The sequence below is a fragment of the Hyla sarda genome, unplaced genomic scaffold (assembly GCF_029499605.1).
Source record: "Hyla sarda isolate aHylSar1 unplaced genomic scaffold, aHylSar1.hap1 scaffold_735, whole genome shotgun sequence".
Taxonomy (NCBI): Eukaryota; Metazoa; Chordata; class Amphibia; order Anura; family Hylidae; genus Hyla; species Hyla sarda.
This window is the reverse complement of record NW_026610757.1, coordinates 19,451-38,569: the sequence shown is the minus strand read 5'-3', so window position 1 is coordinate 38,569 and position 19,119 is coordinate 19,451. Positions and strand designations below refer to the sequence as shown.

Sequence of the window (19,119 nt, the reverse complement as noted above, 5' to 3'; positions counted from 1 at the left end):
CAGCCGATGCGACTTGTCTGTCGCTGAACAGTCGCTTTTTATGTATTCAGCACCTATGTATAATGTTGTAAAAATGCTCTAGAAGCTAAAGTCGCAGAAATGTCACACATATTTGGCCTGCAACTTTCTGTGCGACAAATTCAGACAGGAAAAATCAGTATAAATCCTTAGAAAATTATCCCCCAGTGTCTCCATCTGCTGGCGGTATTGAATAAGCATTGCTGCACTGATGGGGTATGCATTAGACGAAAAAAAAGAAGAAAAAGAAGAATAATACGCCCAGAAAAGAGGCGAAAAGGAGAAAAACGTAAAAAAACGTGAAAAAAAAGTAAGAGGAAGAGAAGGGAAAAAAAGGTGGAAATGGGTTTAAAAGTGATTTCGGCGGAGAATATATATATATATATATATATATATATATATATATATATATACGCGCACACACACACATATATATAAACGTATTCTCCGTTGAGATATTGCAGCCGCTGCTGTGTCCAGGCCCAGGAGCCTTAGCACTGTGCTGTGATGTCACTCAATACCACTGACATCACTAGGTGTAAACAACATCTCTCCTTTGCTGTGTATGTGACTATGGAGCTGTTTGGTGATGTCGTCTATTATGGCCTTCATAGAAGCAACAGGAGATTGTTGCATCCATCTAGAACCCTCAGAACTACAGTGCTATGATGTCACTCACTTCCACAGGCCTTGCAGAGTGTAAACAACAACAACCCAGCTTTGTTGTGTATGTAACCATAGGGATTTGTGATGTCACCTAGAACCTTCACAGCAGCGACAGCTTTATGAGGAGCATCAGCACTGCTCTGCCTGAGCAGAACCATCACCGCCATAGGTTGTCAAATAACCCGGGTTTAACCCACACAGGTAAGTCCAATGGGGTGCAGGCATGTCCTCTATGCTTACAGCTTCCCGTGGGTGTTGGTTTGATACCGTTTGGGGACAGCCAAGGAGGCATCTGCAGGCAACAAAGGTAGGTGTGTGCTTGTGTGTGTGTTTCCTATGCAGATCCTAAGCCCAGTGTCACATGCAAGTAGGAGGAGTAAGAAGGGTTCCTGGCAAATCCGGGTTATGGATTGCATTTAAAAAGGCCCCGTGGGAGTGCAATGGGCCCCTGTCTTGCTGCTTAGCAATAATGGTATGGGTTTAGGTTCTGCTGTGTGTACTGGTGGTTGACTGCCCCCCAGCCCAGAGTGTGCATGGAAAATTGTCTGGCAGCCTCCCTGACAGCAAGCAGTGATAGTGCCCATGAAGGGGACCTTGTTGGGCCCGCCCCTTTCACGGTTATCGCTTCTCGGCCTTTTGGCTAAGATCAAGTGTAGTATCTGTTCTTATCAGTTTAATATCTGATACGTCCCCTATCTGGGGACCATATATTAAATGGATTTTTGAGAACGGGGGCCGATTTCGAAGCTTGCTTCCGTCGCCCTATGCATTGACCCGATATGGCAGTATCTTCGGGTACAGTGCACCACCCCCTTACAGGGTTAAAAAGAAAGATTCCTACTTTCATTGCTACCTGCTTGCTGGCTAGCCAGCTAGCCAGCCCTGTGGGCCTTGCTGCTGCTGCAGCCAAAAAACAAAAGGTGGTGCTGCTGCTGCTGCTTCTGCTGCTTCTGCTTGTGTCTGGCCGCTGTTGGAGCGTCCAGGCACAGGACTTCTGCTGCTGCTGACTAAATGGCCTCCTTAATTGGATCATTTGAGTAGCCAGCACACCTGTGCAGGTAGGGCATGACATGATAGGCAGCTGCCTTGATAGCGGGTGGGTGCTGAATGTTCCTAATTGACAAAATAAGATTAATGCTTATGAAGAAATATAAAATCTCATCCCTTCCCCAATATCGCGCCACACCCCTACCCCTTAATTCCCTGGTTGAACTTGATGGACATATGTCTTTTTTCGACCGTACTAACTATGTAACTATGTAACATAACATGGGGGGGGGGTCTCCTGGCTGTTCACACAGGTGTGTCATTGCTGTACATTGACCATGCATTGCTTCTGTGGTATTGCAAAGGCAAAGACAAATGCTTCCAGCCATCCATTGCACTAATGGATTGGTCATCAGCTGGCTGTCTATGTCCCGCATCAATATAGACCAAAGTACAGAGGGTTAGGCTATGCTATTGTGCACCTACCTGATGCATCAGAAGGTGCGAGGCCCTTGCTAAATTCTGTGCACAGACTTTGAGATCTATACTTTAGACTGTATCTAAACCTGCTCCAACATGGACTGACATTCTGGCCTACTTTCAGCCGATGCGACTTGTCTGTCGCTGAACAGTCGCTTTTTATGTATTCAGCACCTATGTATAATGTTGTAAAAATGCTCTAGAAGCTAAAGTCGCAGAAATGTCACACATATTTGGCCTGCAACTTTCTGTGCGACAAATTCAGACAGGAAAAATCAGTATAAATCCTTAGAAAATTATCCCCCAGTGTCTCCATCTGCTGGCGGTATTGAATAAGCATTGCTGCACTGATGGGGTATGCATTAGACGAAAAAAAAGAAGAAAAAGAAGAATAATACGCCCAGAAAAGAGGCGAAAAGGAGAAAAACGTAAAAAAACGTGAAAAAAAAGTAAGAGGAAGAGAAGGGAAAAAAAGGTGGAAATGGGTTTAAAAGTGATTTCGGCGGAGAAATATATATATATATATATATATATATATATATATATATATATACGCGCACACACACACATATATATAAACGTATTCTCCGTTGAGATATTGCAGCCGCTGCTGTGTCCAGGCCCAGGAGCCTTAGCACTGTGCTGTGATGTCACTCAATACCACTGACATCACTAGGTGTAAACAACATCTCTCCTTTGCTGTGTATGTGACTATGGAGCTGTTTGGTGATGTCGTCTATTATGGCCTTCATAGAAGCAACAGGAGATTGTTGCATCCATCTAGAACCCTCAGAACTACAGTGCTATGATGTCACTCACTTCCACAGGCCTTGCAGAGTGTAAACAACAACAACCCAGCTTTGTTGTGTATGTAACCATAGGGATTTGTGATGTCACCTAGAACCTTCACAGCAGCGACAGCTTTATGAGGAGCATCAGCACTGCTCTGCCTGAGCAGAACCATCACCGCCATAGGTTGTCAAATAACCCGGGTTTAACCCACACAGGTAAGTCCAATGGGGTGCAGGCATGTCCTCTATGCTTACAGCTTCCCGTGGGTGTTGGTTTGATACCGTTTGGGGACAGCCAAGGAGGCATCTGCAGGCAACAAAGGTAGGTGTGTGCTTGTGTGTGTGTTTCCTATGCAGATCCTAAGCCCAGTGTCACATGCAAGTAGGAGGAGTAAGAAGGGTTCCTGGCAAATCCGGGTTATGGATTGCATTTAAAAAGGCCCCGTGGGAGTGCAATGGGCCCCTGTCTTGCTGCTTAGCAATAATGGTATGGGTTTAGGTTCTGCTGTGTGTACTGGTGGTTGACTGCCCCCCAGCCCAGAGTGTGCATGGAAAATTGTCTGGCAGCCTCCCTGACAGCAAGCAGTGATAGTGCCCATGAAGGGGACCTTGTTGGGCCCGCCCCTTTCACGGTTATCGCTTCTCGGCCTTTTGGCTAAGATCAAGTGTAGTATCTGTTCTTATCAGTTTAATATCTGATACGTCCCCTATCTGGGGACCATATATTAAATGGATTTTTGAGAACGGGGGCCGATTTCGAAGCTTGCTTCCGTCGCCCTATGCATTGACCCGATATGGCAGTATCTTCGGGTACAGTGCACCACCCCCTTACAGGGTTAAAAAGAAAGATTCCTACTTTCATTGCTACCTGCTTGCTGGCTAGCCAGCTAGCCAGCCCTGTGGGCCTTGCTGCTGCTGCAGCCAAAAAACAAAAGGTGGTGCTGCTGCTGCTGCTTCTGCTGCTTCTGCTTGTGTCTGGCCGCTGTTGGAGCGTCCAGGCACAGGACTTCTGCTGCTGCTGACTAAATGGCCTCCTTAATTGGATCATTTGAGTAGCCAGCACACCTGTGCAGGTAGGGCATGACATGATAGGCAGCTGCCTTGATAGCGGGTGGGTGCTGAATGTTCCTAATTGACAAAATAAGATTAATGCTTATGAAGAAATATAAAATCTCATCCCTTCCCCAATATCGCGCCACACCCCTACCCCTTAATTCCCTGGTTGAACTTGATGGACATATGTCTTTTTTCGACCGTACTAACTATGTAACTATGTAACATAACATGGGGGGGGGGTCTCCTGGCTGTTCACACAGGTGTGTCATTGCTGTACATTGACCATGCATTGCTTCTGTGGTATTGCAAAGGCAAAGACAAATGCTTCCAGCCATCCATTGCACTAATGGATTGGTCATCAGCTGGCTGTCTATGTCCCGCATCAATATAGACCAAAGTACAGAGGGTTAGGCTATGCTATTGTGCACCTACCTGATGCATCAGAAGGTGCGAGGCCCTTGCTAAATTCTGTGCACAGACTTTAAGATCTATACTTTAGACTGTATCTAAACCTGCTCCAACATGGACTGACATTCTGGCCTACTTTCAGCCGATGCGACTTGTCTGTCGCTGAACAGTCGCTTTTTATGTATTCAGCACCTATGTATAATGTTGTAAAAATGCTCTAGAAGCTAAAGTCGCAGAAATGTCACACATATTTGGCCTGCAACTTTCTGTGCGACAAATTCAGACAGGAAAAATCAGTATAAATCCTTAGAAAATTATCCCCCAGTGTCTCCATCTGCTGGCGGTATTGAATAAGCATTGCTGCACTGATGGGGTATGCATTAGACGAAAAAAAAGAAGAAAAAGAAGAATAATACGCCCAGAAAAGAGGCGAAAAGGAGAAAAACGTAAAAAAACGTGAAAAAAAAGTAAGAGGAAGAGAAGGGAAAAAAAGGTGGAAATGGGTTTAAAAGTGATTTCGGCGGAGAATATATATATATATATATATATATATATATATATATATATATATACGCGCACACACACACATATATATAAACGTATTCTCCGTTGAGATATTGCAGCCGCTGCTGTGTCCAGGCCCAGGAGCCTTAGCACTGTGCTGTGATGTCACTCAATACCACTGACATCACTAGGTGTAAACAACATCTCTCCTTTGCTGTGTATGTGACTATGGAGCTGTTTGGTGATGTCGTCTATTATGGCCTTCATAGAAGCAACAGGAGATTGTTGCATCCATCTAGAACCCTCAGAACTACAGTGCTATGATGTCACTCACTTCCACAGGCCTTGCAGAGTGTAAACAACAACAACCCAGCTTTGTTGTGTATGTAACCATAGGGATTTGTGATGTCACCTAGAACCTTCACAGCAGCGACAGCTTTATGAGGAGCATCAGCACTGCTCTGCCTGAGCAGAACCATCACCGCCATAGGTTGTCAAATAACCCGGGTTTAACCCACACAGGTAAGTCCAATGGGGTGCAGGCATGTCCTCTATGCTTACAGCTTCCCGTGGGTGTTGGTTTGATACCGTTTGGGGACAGCCAAGGAGGCATCTGCAGGCAACAAAGGTAGGTGTGTGCTTGTGTGTGTGTTTCCTATGCAGATCCTAAGCCCAGTGTCACATGCAAGTAGGAGGAGTAAGAAGGGTTCCTGGCAAATCCGGGTTATGGATTGCATTTAAAAAGGCCCCGTGGGAGTGCAATGGGCCCCTGTCTTGCTGCTTAGCAATAATGGTATGGGTTTAGGTTCTGCTGTGTGTACTGGTGGTTGACTGCCCCCCAGCCCAGAGTGTGCATGGAAAATTGTCTGGCAGCCTCCCTGACAGCAAGCAGTGATAGTGCCCATGAAGGGGACCTTGTTGGGCCCGCCCCTTTCACGGTTATCGCTTCTCGGCCTTTTGGCTAAGATCAAGTGTAGTATCTGTTCTTATCAGTTTAATATCTGATACGTCCCCTATCTGGGGACCATATATTAAATGGATTTTTGAGAACGGGGGCCGATTTCGAAGCTTGCTTCCGTCGCCCTATGCATTGACCCGATATGGCAGTATCTTCGGGTACAGTGCACCACCCCCTTACAGGGTTAAAAAGAAAGATTCCTACTTTCATTGCTACCTGCTTGCTGGCTAGCCAGCTAGCCAGCCAGCCCTGGGCCTTGCTGCTGCTGCAGCCAAAAAACAAAAGGTGGTGCTGCTGCTGCTGCTTCTGCTGCTTCTGCTTGTGTCTGGCCGCTGTTGGAGCGTCCAGGCACAGGACTTCTGCTGCTGCTGACTAAATGGCCTCCTTAATTGGATCATTTGAGTAGCCAGCACACCTGTGCAGGTAGGGCATGACATGATAGGCAGCTGCCTTGATAGCGGGTGGGTGCTGAATGTTCCTAATTGACAAAATAAGATTAATGCTTATGAAGAAATATAAAATCTCATCCCTTCCCCAATATCGCGCCACACCCCTACCCCTTAATTCCCTGGTTGAACTTGATGGACATATGTCTTTTTTCGACCGTACTAACTATGTAACTATGTAACATAACATGGGGGGGGGGGTCTCCTGGCTGTTCACACAGGTGTGTCATTGCTGTACATTGACCATGCATTGCTTCTGTGGTATTGCAAAGGCAAAGACAAATGCTTCCAGCCATCCATTGCACTAATGGATTGGTCATCAGCTGGCTGTCTATGTCCCGCATCAATATAGACCAAAGTACAGAGGGTTAGGCTATGCTATTGTGCACCTACCTGATGCATCAGAAGGTGCGAGGCCCTTGCTAAATTCTGTGCACAGACTTTGAGATCTATACTTTAGACTGTATCTAAACCTGCTCCAACATGGACTGACATTCTGGCCTACTTTCAGCCGATGCGACTTGTCTGTCGCTGAACAGTCGCTTTTTATGTATTCAGCACCTATGTATAATGTTGTAAAAATGCTCTAGAAGCTAAAGTCGCAGAAATGTCACACATATTTGGCCTGCAACTTTCTGTGCGACAAATTCAGACAGGAAAAATCAGTATAAATCCTTAGAAAATTATCCCCCAGTGTCTCCATCTGCTGGCGGTATTGAATAAGCATTGCTGCACTGATGGGGTATGCATTAGACGAAAAAAAAGAAGAAAAAGAAGAATAATACGCCCAGAAAAGAGGCGAAAAGGAGAAAAACGTAAAAAAACGTGAAAAAAAAGTAAGAGGAAGAGAAGGGAAAAAAAGGTGGAAATGGGTTTAAAAGTGATTTCGGCGGAGAAATATATATATATATATATATATATATATATATATATATATATATATATACGCGCACACACACACATATATATAAACGTATTCTCCGTTGAGATATTGCAGCCGCTGCTGTGTCCAGGCCCAGGAGCCTTAGCACTGTGCTGTGATGTCACTCAATACCACTGACATCACTAGGTGTAAACAACATCTCTCCTTTGCTGTGTATGTGACTATGGAGCTGTTTGGTGATGTCGTCTATTATGGCCTTCATAGAAGCAACAGGAGATTGTTGCATCCATCTAGAACCCTCAGAACTACAGTGCTATGATGTCACTCACTTCCACAGGCCTTGCAGAGTGTAAACAACAACAACCCAGCTTTGTTGTGTATGTAACCATAGGGATTTGTGATGTCACCTAGAACCTTCACAGCAGCGACAGCTTTATGAGGAGCATCAGCACTGCTCTGCCTGAGCAGAACCATCACCGCCATAGGTTGTCAAATAACCCGGGTTTAACCCACACAGGTAAGTCCAATGGGGTGCAGGCATGTCCTCTATGCTTACAGCTTCCCGTGGGTGTTGGTTTGATACCGTTTGGGGACAGCCAAGGAGGCATCTGCAGGCAACAAAGGTAGGTGTGTGCTTGTGTGTGTGTTTCCTATGCAGATCCTAAGCCCAGTGTCACATGCAAGTAGGAGGAGTAAGAAGGGTTCCTGGCAAATCCGGGTTATGGATTGCATTTAAAAAGGCCCCGTGGGAGTGCAATGGGCCCCTGTCTTGCTGCTTAGCAATAATGGTATGGGTTTAGGTTCTGCTGTGTGTACTGGTGGTTGACTGCCCCCCAGCCCAGAGTGTGCATGGAAAATTGTCTGGCAGCCTCCCTGACAGCAAGCAGTGATAGTGCCCATGAAGGGGACCTTGTTGGGCCCGCCCCTTTCACGGTTATCGCTTCTCGGCCTTTTGGCTAAGATCAAGTGTAGTATCTGTTCTTATCAGTTTAATATCTGATACGTCCCCTATCTGGGGACCATATATTAAATGGATTTTTGAGAACGGGGGCCGATTTCGAAGCTTGCTTCCGTCGCCCTATGCATTGACCCGATATGGCAGTATCTTCGGGTACAGTGCACCACCCCCTTACAGGGTTAAAAAGAAAGATTCCTACTTTCATTGCTACCTGCTTGCTGGCTAGCCAGCTAGCCAGCCCTGTGGGCCTTGCTGCTGCTGCAGCCAAAAAACAAAAGGTGGTGCTGCTGCTGCTGCTTCTGCTGCTTCTGCTTGTGTCTGGCCGCTGTTGGAGCGTCCAGGCACAGGACTTCTGCTGCTGCTGACTAAATGGCCTCCTTAATTGGATCATTTGAGTAGCCAGCACACCTGTGCAGGTAGGGCATGACATGATAGGCAGCTGCCTTGATAGCGGGTGGGTGCTGAATGTTCCTAATTGACAAAATAAGATTAATGCTTATGAAGAAATATAAAATCTCATCCCTTCCCCAATATCGCGCCACACCCCTACCCCTTAATTCCCTGGTTGAACTTGATGGACATATGTCTTTTTTCGACCGTACTAACTATGTAACTATGTAACATAACATGGGGGGGGGGTCTCCTGGCTGTTCACACAGGTGTGTCATTGCTGTACATTGACCATGCATTGCTTCTGTGGTATTGCAAAGGCAAAGACAAATGCTTCCAGCCATCCATTGCACTAATGGATTGGTCATCAGCTGGCTGTCTATGTCCCGCATCAATATAGACCAAAGTACAGAGGGTTAGGCTATGCTATTGTGCACCTACCTGATGCATCAGAAGGTGCGAGGCCCTTGCTAAATTCTGTGCACAGACTTTGAGATCTATACTTTAGACTGTATCTAAACCTGCTCCAACATGGACTGACATTCTGGCCTACTTTCAGCCGATGCGACTTGTCTGTCGCTGAACAGTCGCTTTTTATGTATTCAGCACCTATGTATAATGTTGTAAAAATGCTCTAGAAGCTAAAGTCGCAGAAATGTCACACATATTTGGCCTGCAACTTTCTGTGCGACAAATTCAGACAGGAAAAATCAGTATAAATCCTTAGAAAATTATCCCCCAGTGTCTCCATCTGCTGGCGGTATTGAATAAGCATTGCTGCACTGATGGGGTATGCATTAGACGAAAAAAAAGAAGAAAAAGAAGAATAATACGCCCAGAAAAGAGGCGAAAAGGAGAAAAACGTAAAAAAACGTGAAAAAAAAGTAAGAGGAAGAGAAGGGAAAAAAAGGTGGAAATGGGTTTAAAAGTGATTTCGGCGGAGAAATATATATATATATATATATATATATATATATATATATATATATATACGCGCACACACACACATATATATAAACGTATTCTCCGTTGAGATATTGCAGCCGCTGCTGTGTCCAGGCCCAGGAGCCTTAGCACTGTGCTGTGATGTCACTCAATACCACTGACATCACTAGGTGTAAACAACATCTCTCCTTTGCTGTGTATGTGACTATGGAGCTGTTTGGTGATGTCGTCTATTATGGCCTTCATAGAAGCAACAGGAGATTGTTGCATCCATCTAGAACCCTCAGAACTACAGTGCTATGATGTCACTCACTTCCACAGGCCTTGCAGAGTGTAAACAACAACAACCCAGCTTTGTTGTGTATGTAACCATAGGGATTTGTGATGTCACCTAGAACCTTCACAGCAGCGACAGCTTTATGAGGAGCATCAGCACTGCTCTGCCTGAGCAGAACCATCACCGCCATAGGTTGTCAAATAACCCGGGTTTAACCCACACAGGTAAGTCCAATGGGGTGCAGGCATGTCCTCTATGCTTACAGCTTCCCGTGGGTGTTGGTTTGATACCGTTTGGGGACAGCCAAGGAGGCATCTGCAGGCAACAAAGGTAGGTGTGTGCTTGTGTGTGTGTTTCCTATGCAGATCCTAAGCCCAGTGTCACATGCAAGTAGGAGGAGTAAGAAGGGTTCCTGGCAAATCCGGGTTATGGATTGCATTTAAAAAGGCCCCGTGGGAGTGCAATGGGCCCCTGTCTTGCTGCTTAGCAATAATGGTATGGGTTTAGGTTCTGCTGTGTGTACTGGTGGTTGACTGCCCCCCAGCCCAGAGTGTGCATGGAAAATTGTCTGGCAGCCTCCCTGACAGCAAGCAGTGATAGTGCCCATGAAGGGGACCTTGTTGGGCCCGCCCCTTTCACGGTTATCGCTTCTCGGCCTTTTGGCTAAGATCAAGTGTAGTATCTGTTCTTATCAGTTTAATATCTGATACGTCCCCTATCTGGGGACCATATATTAAATGGATTTTTGAGAACGGGGGCCGATTTCGAAGCTTGCTTCCGTCGCCCTATGCATTGACCCGATATGGCAGTATCTTCGGGTACAGTGCACCACCCCCTTACAGGGTTAAAAAGAAAGATTCCTACTTTCATTGCTACCTGCTTGCTGGCTAGCCAGCTAGCCAGCCCTGTGGGCCTTGCTGCTGCTGCAGCCAAAAAACAAAAGGTGGTGCTGCTGCTGCTGCTTCTGCTGCTTCTGCTTGTGTCTGGCCGCTGTTGGAGCGTCCAGGCACAGGACTTCTGCTGCTGCTGACTAAATGGCCTCCTTAATTGGATCATTTGAGTAGCCAGCACACCTGTGCAGGTAGGGCATGACATGATAGGCAGCTGCCTTGATAGCGGGTGGGTGCTGAATGTTCCTAATTGACAAAATAAGATTAATGCTTATGAAGAAATATAAAATCTCATCCCTTCCCCAATATCGCGCCACACCCCTACCCCTTAATTCCCTGGTTGAACGTGATGGACATATGTCTTTTTTCGACCGTACTAACTATGTAACTATGTAACATAACATGGGGGGGGGGGGTCTCCTGGCTGTTCACACAGGTGTGTCATTGCTGTACATTGACCATGCATTGCTTCTGTGGTATTGCAAAGGCAAAGACAAATGCTTCCAGCCATCCATTGCACTAATGGATTGGTCATCAGCTGGCTGTCTATGTCCCGCATCAATATAGACCAAAGTACAGAGGGTTAGGCTATGCTATTGTGCACCTACCTGATGCATCAGAAGGTGCGAGGCCCTTGCTAAATTCTGTGCACAGACTTTGAGATCTATGCTTTAGACTGTATCTAAACCTGCTCCAACATGGACTGACATTCTGGCCTACTTTCAGCCGATGCGACTTGTCTGTCGCTGAACAGTCGCTTTTTATGTATTCAGCACCTATGTATAATGTTGTAAAAATGCTCTAGAAGCTAAAGTCGCAGAAATGTCACACATATTTGGCCTGCAACTTTCTGTGCGACAAATTCAGACAGGAAAAATCAGTATAAATCCTTAGAAAATTATCCCCCAGTGTCTCCATCTGCTGGCGGTATTGAATAAGCATTGCTGCACTGATGGGGTATGCATTAGACGAAAAAAAAGAAGAAAAAGAAGAATAATACGCCCAGAAAAGAGGCGAAAAGGAGAAAAACGTAAAAAAACGTGAAAAAAAAGTAAGAGGAAGAGAAGGGAAAAAAAGGTGGAAATGGGTTTAAAAGTGATTTCGGCGGAGAAATATATATATATATATATATATATATATATATATATATATATATATATATATTTATATATACGCGCACACACACACATATATATAAACGTATTCTCCGTTGAGATATTGCAGCCGCTGCTGTGTCCAGGCCCAGGAGCCTTAGCACTGTGCTGTGATGTCACTGAATACCACTGACATCACTAGGTGTAAACAACATCTCTCCTTTGCTGTGTATGTGACTATGGAGCTGTTTGGTGATGTCGTCTATTATGGCCTTCATAGAAGCAACAGGAGATTGTTGCATCCATCTAGAACCCTCAGAACTACAGTGCTATGATGTCACTCACTTCCACAGGCCTTGCAGAGTGTAAACAACAACAACCCAGCTTTGTTGTGTATGTAACCATAGGGATTTGTGATGTCACCTAGAACCTTCACAGCAGCGACAGCTTTATGAGGAGCATCAGCACTGCTCTGCCTGAGCAGAACCATCACCGCCATAGGTTGTCAAATAACCCGGGTTTAACCCACACAGGTAAGTCCAATGGGGTGCAGGCATGTCCTCTATGCTTACAGCTTCCCGTGGGTGTTGGTTTGATACCGTTTGGGGACAGCCAAGGAGGCATCTGCAGGCAACAAAGGTAGGTGTGTGCTTGTGTGTGTGTTTCCTATGCAGATCCTAAGCCCAGTGTCACATGCAAGTAGGAGGAGTAAGAAGGGTTCCTGGCAAATCCGGGTTATGGATTGCATTTAAAAAGGCCCCGTGGGAGTGCAATGGGCCCCTGTCTTGCTGCTTAGCAATAATGGTATGGGTTTAGGTTCTGCTGTGTGTACTGGTGGTTGACTGCCCCCCAGCCCAGAGTGTGCATGGAAAATTGTCTGGCAGCCTCCCTGACAGCAAGCAGTGATAGTGCCCATGAAGGGGACCTTGTTGGGCCCGCCCCTTTCACGGTTATCGCTTCTCGGCCTTTTGGCTAAGATCAAGTGTAGTATCTGTTCTTATCAGTTTTAATATCTGATACGTCCCCTATCTGGGGACCATATATTAAATGGATTTTTGAGAACGGGGGCCGATTTCGAAGCTTGCTTCCGTCGCCCTATGCATTGACCCGATATGGCAGTATCTTCGGGTACAGTGCACCACCCCCTTACAGGGTTAAAAAGAAAGATTCCTACTTTCATTGCTACCTGCTTGCTGGCTAGCCAGCTAGCCAGCCCTGTGGGCCTTGCTGCTGCTGCAGCCAAAAAACAAAAGGTGGTGCTGCTGCTGCTGCTTCTGCTGCTTCTGCTTGTGTCTGGCCGCTGTTGGAGCGTCCAGGCACAGGACTTCTGCTGCTGCTGACTAAATGGCCTCCTTAATTGGATCATTTGAGTAGCCAGCACACCTGTGCAGGTAGGGCATGACATGATAGGCAGCTGCCTTGATAGCGGGTGGGTGCTGAATGTTCCTAATTGACAAAATAAGATTAATGCTTATGAAGAAATATAAAATCTCATCCCTTCCCCAATATCGCGCCACACCCCTACCCCTTAATTCCCTGGTTGAACGTGATGGACATATGTCTTTTTTCGACCGTACTAACTATGTAACTATGTAACATAACATGGGGGGGGGGGGTCTCCTGGCTGTTCACACAGGTGTGTCATTGCTGTACATTGACCATGCATTGCTTCTGTGGTATTGCAAAGGCAAAGACAAATGCTTCCAGCCATCCATTGCACTAATGGATTGGTCATCAGCTGGCTGTCTATGTCCCGCATCAATATAGACCAAAGTACAGAGGGTTAGGCTATGCTATTGTGCACCTACCTGATGCATCAGAAGGTGCGAGGCCCTTGCTAAATTCTGTGCACAGACTTTGAGATCTATGCTTTAGACTGTATCTAAACCTGCTCCAACATGGACTGACATTCTGGCCTACTTTCAGCCGATGCGACTTGTCTGTCGCTGAACAGTCGCTTTTTATGTATTCAGCACCTATGTATAATGTTGTAAAAATGCTCTAGAAGCTAAAGTCGCAGAAATGTCACACATATTTGGCCTGCAACTTTCTGTGCGACAAATTCAGACAGGAAAAATCAGTATAAATCCTTAGAAAATTATCCCCCAGTGTCTCCATCTGCTGGCGGTATTGAATAAGCATTGCTGCACTGATGGGGTATGCATTAGACGAAAAAAAAGAAGAAAAAGAAGAATAATACGCCCAGAAAAGAGGCGAAAAGGAGAAAAACGTAAAAAAACGTGAAAAAAAAGTAAGAGGAAGAGAAGGGAAAAAAAGGTGGAAATGGGTTTAAAAGTGATTTCGGCGGAGAAATATATATATATATATATATATATATATATATATATATATATATACGCGCACACACACACATATATATAAACGTATTCTCCGTTGAGATATTGCAGCCGCTGCTGTGTCCAGGCCCAGGAGCCTTAGCACTGTGCTGTGATGTCACTCAATACCACTGAACATCACTAGGTGTAAACAACATCTCTCCTTTGCTGTGTATGTGACTATGGAGCTGTTTGGTGATGTCGTCTATTATGGCCTTCATAGAAGCAACAGGAGATTGTTGCATCCATCTAGAACCCTCAGAACTACAGTGCTATGATGTCACTCACTTCCACAGGCCTTGCAGAGTGTAAACAACAACAACCCAGCTTTGTTGTGTATGTAACCATAGGGATTTGTGATGTCACCTAGAACCTTCACAGCAGCGACAGCTTTATGAGGAGCATCAGCACTGCTCTGCCTGAGCAGAACCATCACCGCCATAGGTTGTCAAATAACCCGGGTTTAACCCACACAGGTAAGTCCAATGGGGTGCAGGCATGTCCTCTATGCTTACAGCTTCCCGTGGGTGTTGGTTTGATACCGTTTGGGGACAGCCAAGGAGGCATCTGCAGGCAACAAAGGTAGGTGTGTGCTTGTGTGTGTGTTTCCTATGCAGATCCTAAGCCCAGTGTCACATGCAAGTAGGAGGAGTAAGAAGGGTTCCTGGCAAATCCGGGTTATGGATTGCATTTAAAAAGGCCCCGTGGGAGTGCAATGGGCCCCTGTCTTGCTGCTTAGCAATAATGGTATGGGTTTAGGTTCTGCTGTGTGTACTGGTGGTTGACTGCCCCCCAGCCCAGAGTGTGCATGGAAAATTGTCTGGCAGCCTCCCTGACAGCAAGCAGTGATAGTGCCCATGAAGGGGACCTTGTTGGGCCCGCCCCTTTCACGGTTATCGCTTCTCGGCCTTTTGGCTAAGATCAAGTGTAGTATCTGTTCTTATCAGTTTAATATCTGATACGTCCCCTATCTGGGGACCATATATTAAATGGATTTTTGAGAACGGGGGCCGATTTCGAAGCTTGCTTCCGTCGCCCTATGCATTGACCCGATATGGCAGTATCTTCGGGTACAGTGCACCACCCCCTTACAGGGTTAAAAAGAAAGATTCCTACTTTCATTGCTACCTGCTTGCTGGCTAGCCAGCTAGCCAGCCCTGTGGGCCTTGCTGCTGCTGCAGCCAAAAAACAAAAGGTGGTGCTGCTGCTGCTGCTTCTGCTGCTTCTGCTTGTGTCTGGCCGCTGTTGGAGCGTCCAGGCACAGGACTTCTGCTGCTGCTGACTAAATGGCCTCCTTAATTGGATCATTTGAGTAGCCAGCACACCTGTGCAGGTAGGGCATGACATGATAGGCAGCTGCCTTGATAGCGGGTGGGTGCTGAATGTTCCTAATTGACAAAATAAGATTAATGCTTATGAAGAAATATAAAATCTCATCCCTTCCCCAATATCGCGCCACACCCCTACCCCTTAATTCCCTGGTTGAACTTGATGGACATATGTCTTTTTTCGACCGTACTAACTATGTAACTATGTAACATAACATGGGGGGGGGGGTCTCCTGGCTGTTCACACAGGTGTGTCATTGCTGTACATTGACCATGCATTGCTTCTGTGGTATTGCAAAGGCAAAGACAAATGCTTCCAGCCATCCATTGCACTAATGGATTGGTCATCAGCTGGCTGTCTATGTCCCGCATCAATATAGACCAAAGTACGGAGGGTTAGGCTATGCTATTGTGCACCTACCTGATGCATCAGAAGGTGCGAGGCCCTTGCTAAATTCTGTGCACAGACTTTGAGATCTATACTTTAGACTGTATCTAAACCTGCTCCAACATGGACTGACATTCTGGCCTACTTTCAGCCGATGCGACTTGTCTGTCGCTGAACAGTCGCTTTTTATGTATTCAGCACCTATGTATAATGTTGTAAAAATGCTCTAGAAGCTAAAGTCGCAGAAATGTCACACATATTTGGCCTGCAACTTTCTGTGCGACAAATTCAGACAGGAAAAATCAGTATAAATCCTTAGAAAATTATCCCCCAGTGTCTCCATCTGCTGGCGGTATTGAATAAGCATTGCTGCACTGATGGGGTATGCATTAGACGAAAAAAAAGAAGAAAAAGAAGAATAATACGCCCAGAAAAGAGGCGAAAAGGAGAAAAACGTAAAAAAACGTGAAAAAAAAGTAAGAGGAAGAGAAGGGAAAAAAAGGTGGAAATGGGTTTAAAAGTGATTTCGGCGGAGAAATATATATATATATATATATATATATATATATATATATATATATATATACGCGCACACACACACATATATATAAACGTATTCTCCGTTGAGATATTGCAGCCGCTGCTGTGTCCAGGCCCAGGAGCCTTAGCACTGTGCTGTGATGTCACTCAATACCACTGACATCACTAGGTGTAAACAACATCTCTCCTTTGCTGTGTATGTGACTATGGAGCTGTTTGGTGATGTCGTCTATTATGGCCTTCATAGAAGCAACAGGAGATTGTTGCATCCATCTAGAACCCTCAGAACTACAGTGCTATGATGTCACTCACTTCCACAGGCCTTGCAGAGTGTAAACAACAACAACCCAGCTTTGTTGTGTATGTAACCATAGGGATTTGTGATGTCACCTAGAACCTTCACAGCAGCGACAGCTTTATGAGGAGCATCAGCACTGCTCTGCCTGAGCAGAACCATCACCGCCATAGGTTGTCAAATAACCCGGGTTTAACCCACACAGGTAAGTCCAATGGGGTGCAGGCATGTCCTCTATGCTTACAGCTTCCCGTGGGTGTTGGTTTGATACCGTTTGGGGACAGCCAAGGAGGCATCTGCAGGCAACAAAGGTAGGTGTGTGCTTGTGTGTGTGTTTCCTATGCAGATCCTAAGCCCAGTGTCACATGCAAGTAGGAGGAGTAAGAAGGGTTCCTGGCAAATCCGGGTTATGGATTGCATTTAAAAAGGCCCCGTGGGAGTGCAATGGGCCCCTGTCTTGCTGCTTAGCAATAATGGTATGGGTTTAGGTTCTGCTGTGTGTACTGGTGGTTGACTGCCCCCCAGCCCAGAGTGTGCATGGAAAATTGTCTGGCAGCCTCCCTGACAGCAAGCAGTGATAGTGCCCATGAAGGGGACCTTGTTGGGCCCGCCCCTTTCACGGTTATCGCTTCTCGGCCTTTTGGCTAAGATCAAGTGTAGTATCTGTTCTTATCAGTTTAATATCTGATACGTCCCCTATCTGGGGACCATATATTAAATGGATTTTTGAGAACGGGGGCCGATTTCGAAGCTTGCTTCCGTCGCCCTATGCATTGACCCGATATGGCAGTATCTTCGGGTACAGTGCACCACCCCCTTACAGGGTTAAAAAGAAAGATTCCTACTTTCATTGCTACCTGCTTGCTGGCTAGCCAGCTAGCCAGCCCTGTGGGCCTTGCTGCTGCTGCAGCCAAAAAACAAAAGGTGGTGCTGCTGCTGCTGCTTCTGCTGCTTCTGCTTGTGTCTGGCCGCTGTTGGAGCGTCCAGGCACAGGACTTCTGCTGCTGCTGACTAAATGGCCTCCTTAATTGGATCATTTGAGTAGCCAGCACACCTGTGCAGGTAGGGCATGACATGATAGGCAGCTGCCTTGATAGCGGGTGGGTGCTGAATGTTCCTAATTGACAAAATAAGATTAATGCTTATGAAGAAATATAAAATCTCATCCCTTCCCCAATATCGCGCCACACCCCTACCCCTTAATTCCCTGGTTGAACTTGATGGACATATGTCTTTTTTCGACCGTACTAACTATGTAACTATGTAACATAACATGGGGGGGGGGTCTCCTGGCTGTTCACACAGGTGTGTCATTGCTGTACATTGACCATGCATTGCTTCTGTGGTATTGCAAAGGCAAAGACAAATGCTTCCAGCCATCCATTGCACTAATGGATTGGTCATCAGCTGGCTGTCTATGTCCCGCATCAATATAGACCAAAGTACAGAGGGTTAGGCTATGCTATTGTGCACCTACCTGATGCATCAGAAGGTGCGAGGCCCTTGCTAAATTCTGTGCACAGACTTTGAGATCTATACTTTAGACTGTATCTAAACCTGCTCCAACATGGACTGACATTCTGGCCTACTTTCAGCCGATGCGACTTGTCTGTCGCTGAACAGTCGCTTTTTATGTATTCAGCACCTATGTATAATGTTGTAAAAATGCTCTAGAAGCTAAAGTCGCAGAAATGTCACACATATTTGGCCTGCAACTTTCTGTGCGACAAATTCAGACAGGAAAAATCAGTATAAATCCTTAGAAAATTATCCCCCAGTGTCTCCATCTGCTGGCGGTATTGAATAAGCATTGCTGCACTGATGGGGTATGCATTAGACGAAAAAAAAGAAGAAAAAGAAGAATAATACGCCCAGAAAAGAGGCGAAAAGGAGAAAAACGTAAAAAAACGTGAAAAAAAAGTAAGAGGAAGAGAAGGGAAAAAAAGGTGGAAATGGGTTTAAAAGTGATTTCGGCGGAGAAATATATATATATATATATATATATATATATATATATATATATATATATACGCGCACACACACACATATATATAAACGTATTCTCCGTTGAGATATTGCAGCCGCTGCTGTGTCCAGGCCCAGGAGCCTTAGCACTGTGCTGTGATGTCACTCAATACCACTGACATCACTAGGTGTAAACAACATCTCTCCTTTGCTGTGTATGTGACTATGGAGCTGTTTGGTGATGTCGTCTATTATGGCCTTCATAGAAGCAACAGGAGATTGTTGCATCCATCTAGAACCCTCAGAACTACAGTGCTATGATGTCACTCACTTCCACAGGCCTTGCAGAGTGTAAACAACAACAACCCAGCTTTGTTGTGTATGTAACCATAGGGATTTGTGATGTCACCTAGAACCTTCACAGCAGCGACAGCTTTATGAGGAGCATCAGCACTGCTCTGCCTGAGCAGAACCATCACCGCCATAGGTTGTCAAATAACCCGGGTTTAACCCACA

At 45.7% G+C, this 19,119-nt stretch overlaps 8 non-coding genes across 8 annotated transcripts; all 8 read left to right on the top strand.

Moving 5' to 3' along the window:
• Nucleotides 1-1,304: 1,304 nt before the first annotated feature.
• LOC130344808 (U2 spliceosomal RNA) lies at nt 1,305-1,495 on the top strand. Its single transcript, XR_008883632.1, has one exon. It is a non-coding gene; the product is annotated as a U2 spliceosomal RNA (small nuclear RNA).
• Nucleotides 1,496-3,577: 2,082 nt separating this feature from the next.
• Nucleotides 3,578-3,768, top strand: LOC130344807 (U2 spliceosomal RNA). The gene has a single exon (XR_008883631.1). It is a non-coding gene; the product is annotated as a U2 spliceosomal RNA (small nuclear RNA).
• Nucleotides 3,769-5,851: 2,083 nt separating this feature from the next.
• Nucleotides 5,852-6,042, top strand: LOC130344806 (U2 spliceosomal RNA). The gene has a single exon (XR_008883630.1). It is a non-coding gene; the product is annotated as a U2 spliceosomal RNA (small nuclear RNA).
• Nucleotides 6,043-8,133: 2,091 nt separating this feature from the next.
• On the top strand, nt 8,134-8,324 carry LOC130344804 (U2 spliceosomal RNA). Its single transcript, XR_008883629.1, has one exon. It is a non-coding gene; the product is annotated as a U2 spliceosomal RNA (small nuclear RNA).
• A 2,086-nt stretch (nt 8,325-10,410) lies between these two features.
• Nucleotides 10,411-10,601, top strand: LOC130344803 (U2 spliceosomal RNA). The gene has a single exon (XR_008883628.1). It is a non-coding gene; the product is annotated as a U2 spliceosomal RNA (small nuclear RNA).
• A 2,102-nt stretch (nt 10,602-12,703) lies between these two features.
• Nucleotides 12,704-12,895, top strand: LOC130344786 (U2 spliceosomal RNA). Its single transcript, XR_008883620.1, has one exon. It is a non-coding gene; the product is annotated as a U2 spliceosomal RNA (small nuclear RNA).
• A 2,087-nt stretch (nt 12,896-14,982) lies between these two features.
• LOC130344802 (U2 spliceosomal RNA) lies at nt 14,983-15,173 on the top strand. Its single transcript, XR_008883627.1, has one exon. It is a non-coding gene; the product is annotated as a U2 spliceosomal RNA (small nuclear RNA).
• A 2,089-nt stretch (nt 15,174-17,262) lies between these two features.
• On the top strand, nt 17,263-17,453 carry LOC130344801 (U2 spliceosomal RNA). Its single transcript, XR_008883626.1, has one exon. It is a non-coding gene; the product is annotated as a U2 spliceosomal RNA (small nuclear RNA).
• Nucleotides 17,454-19,119: the final 1,666 nt, after the last annotated feature.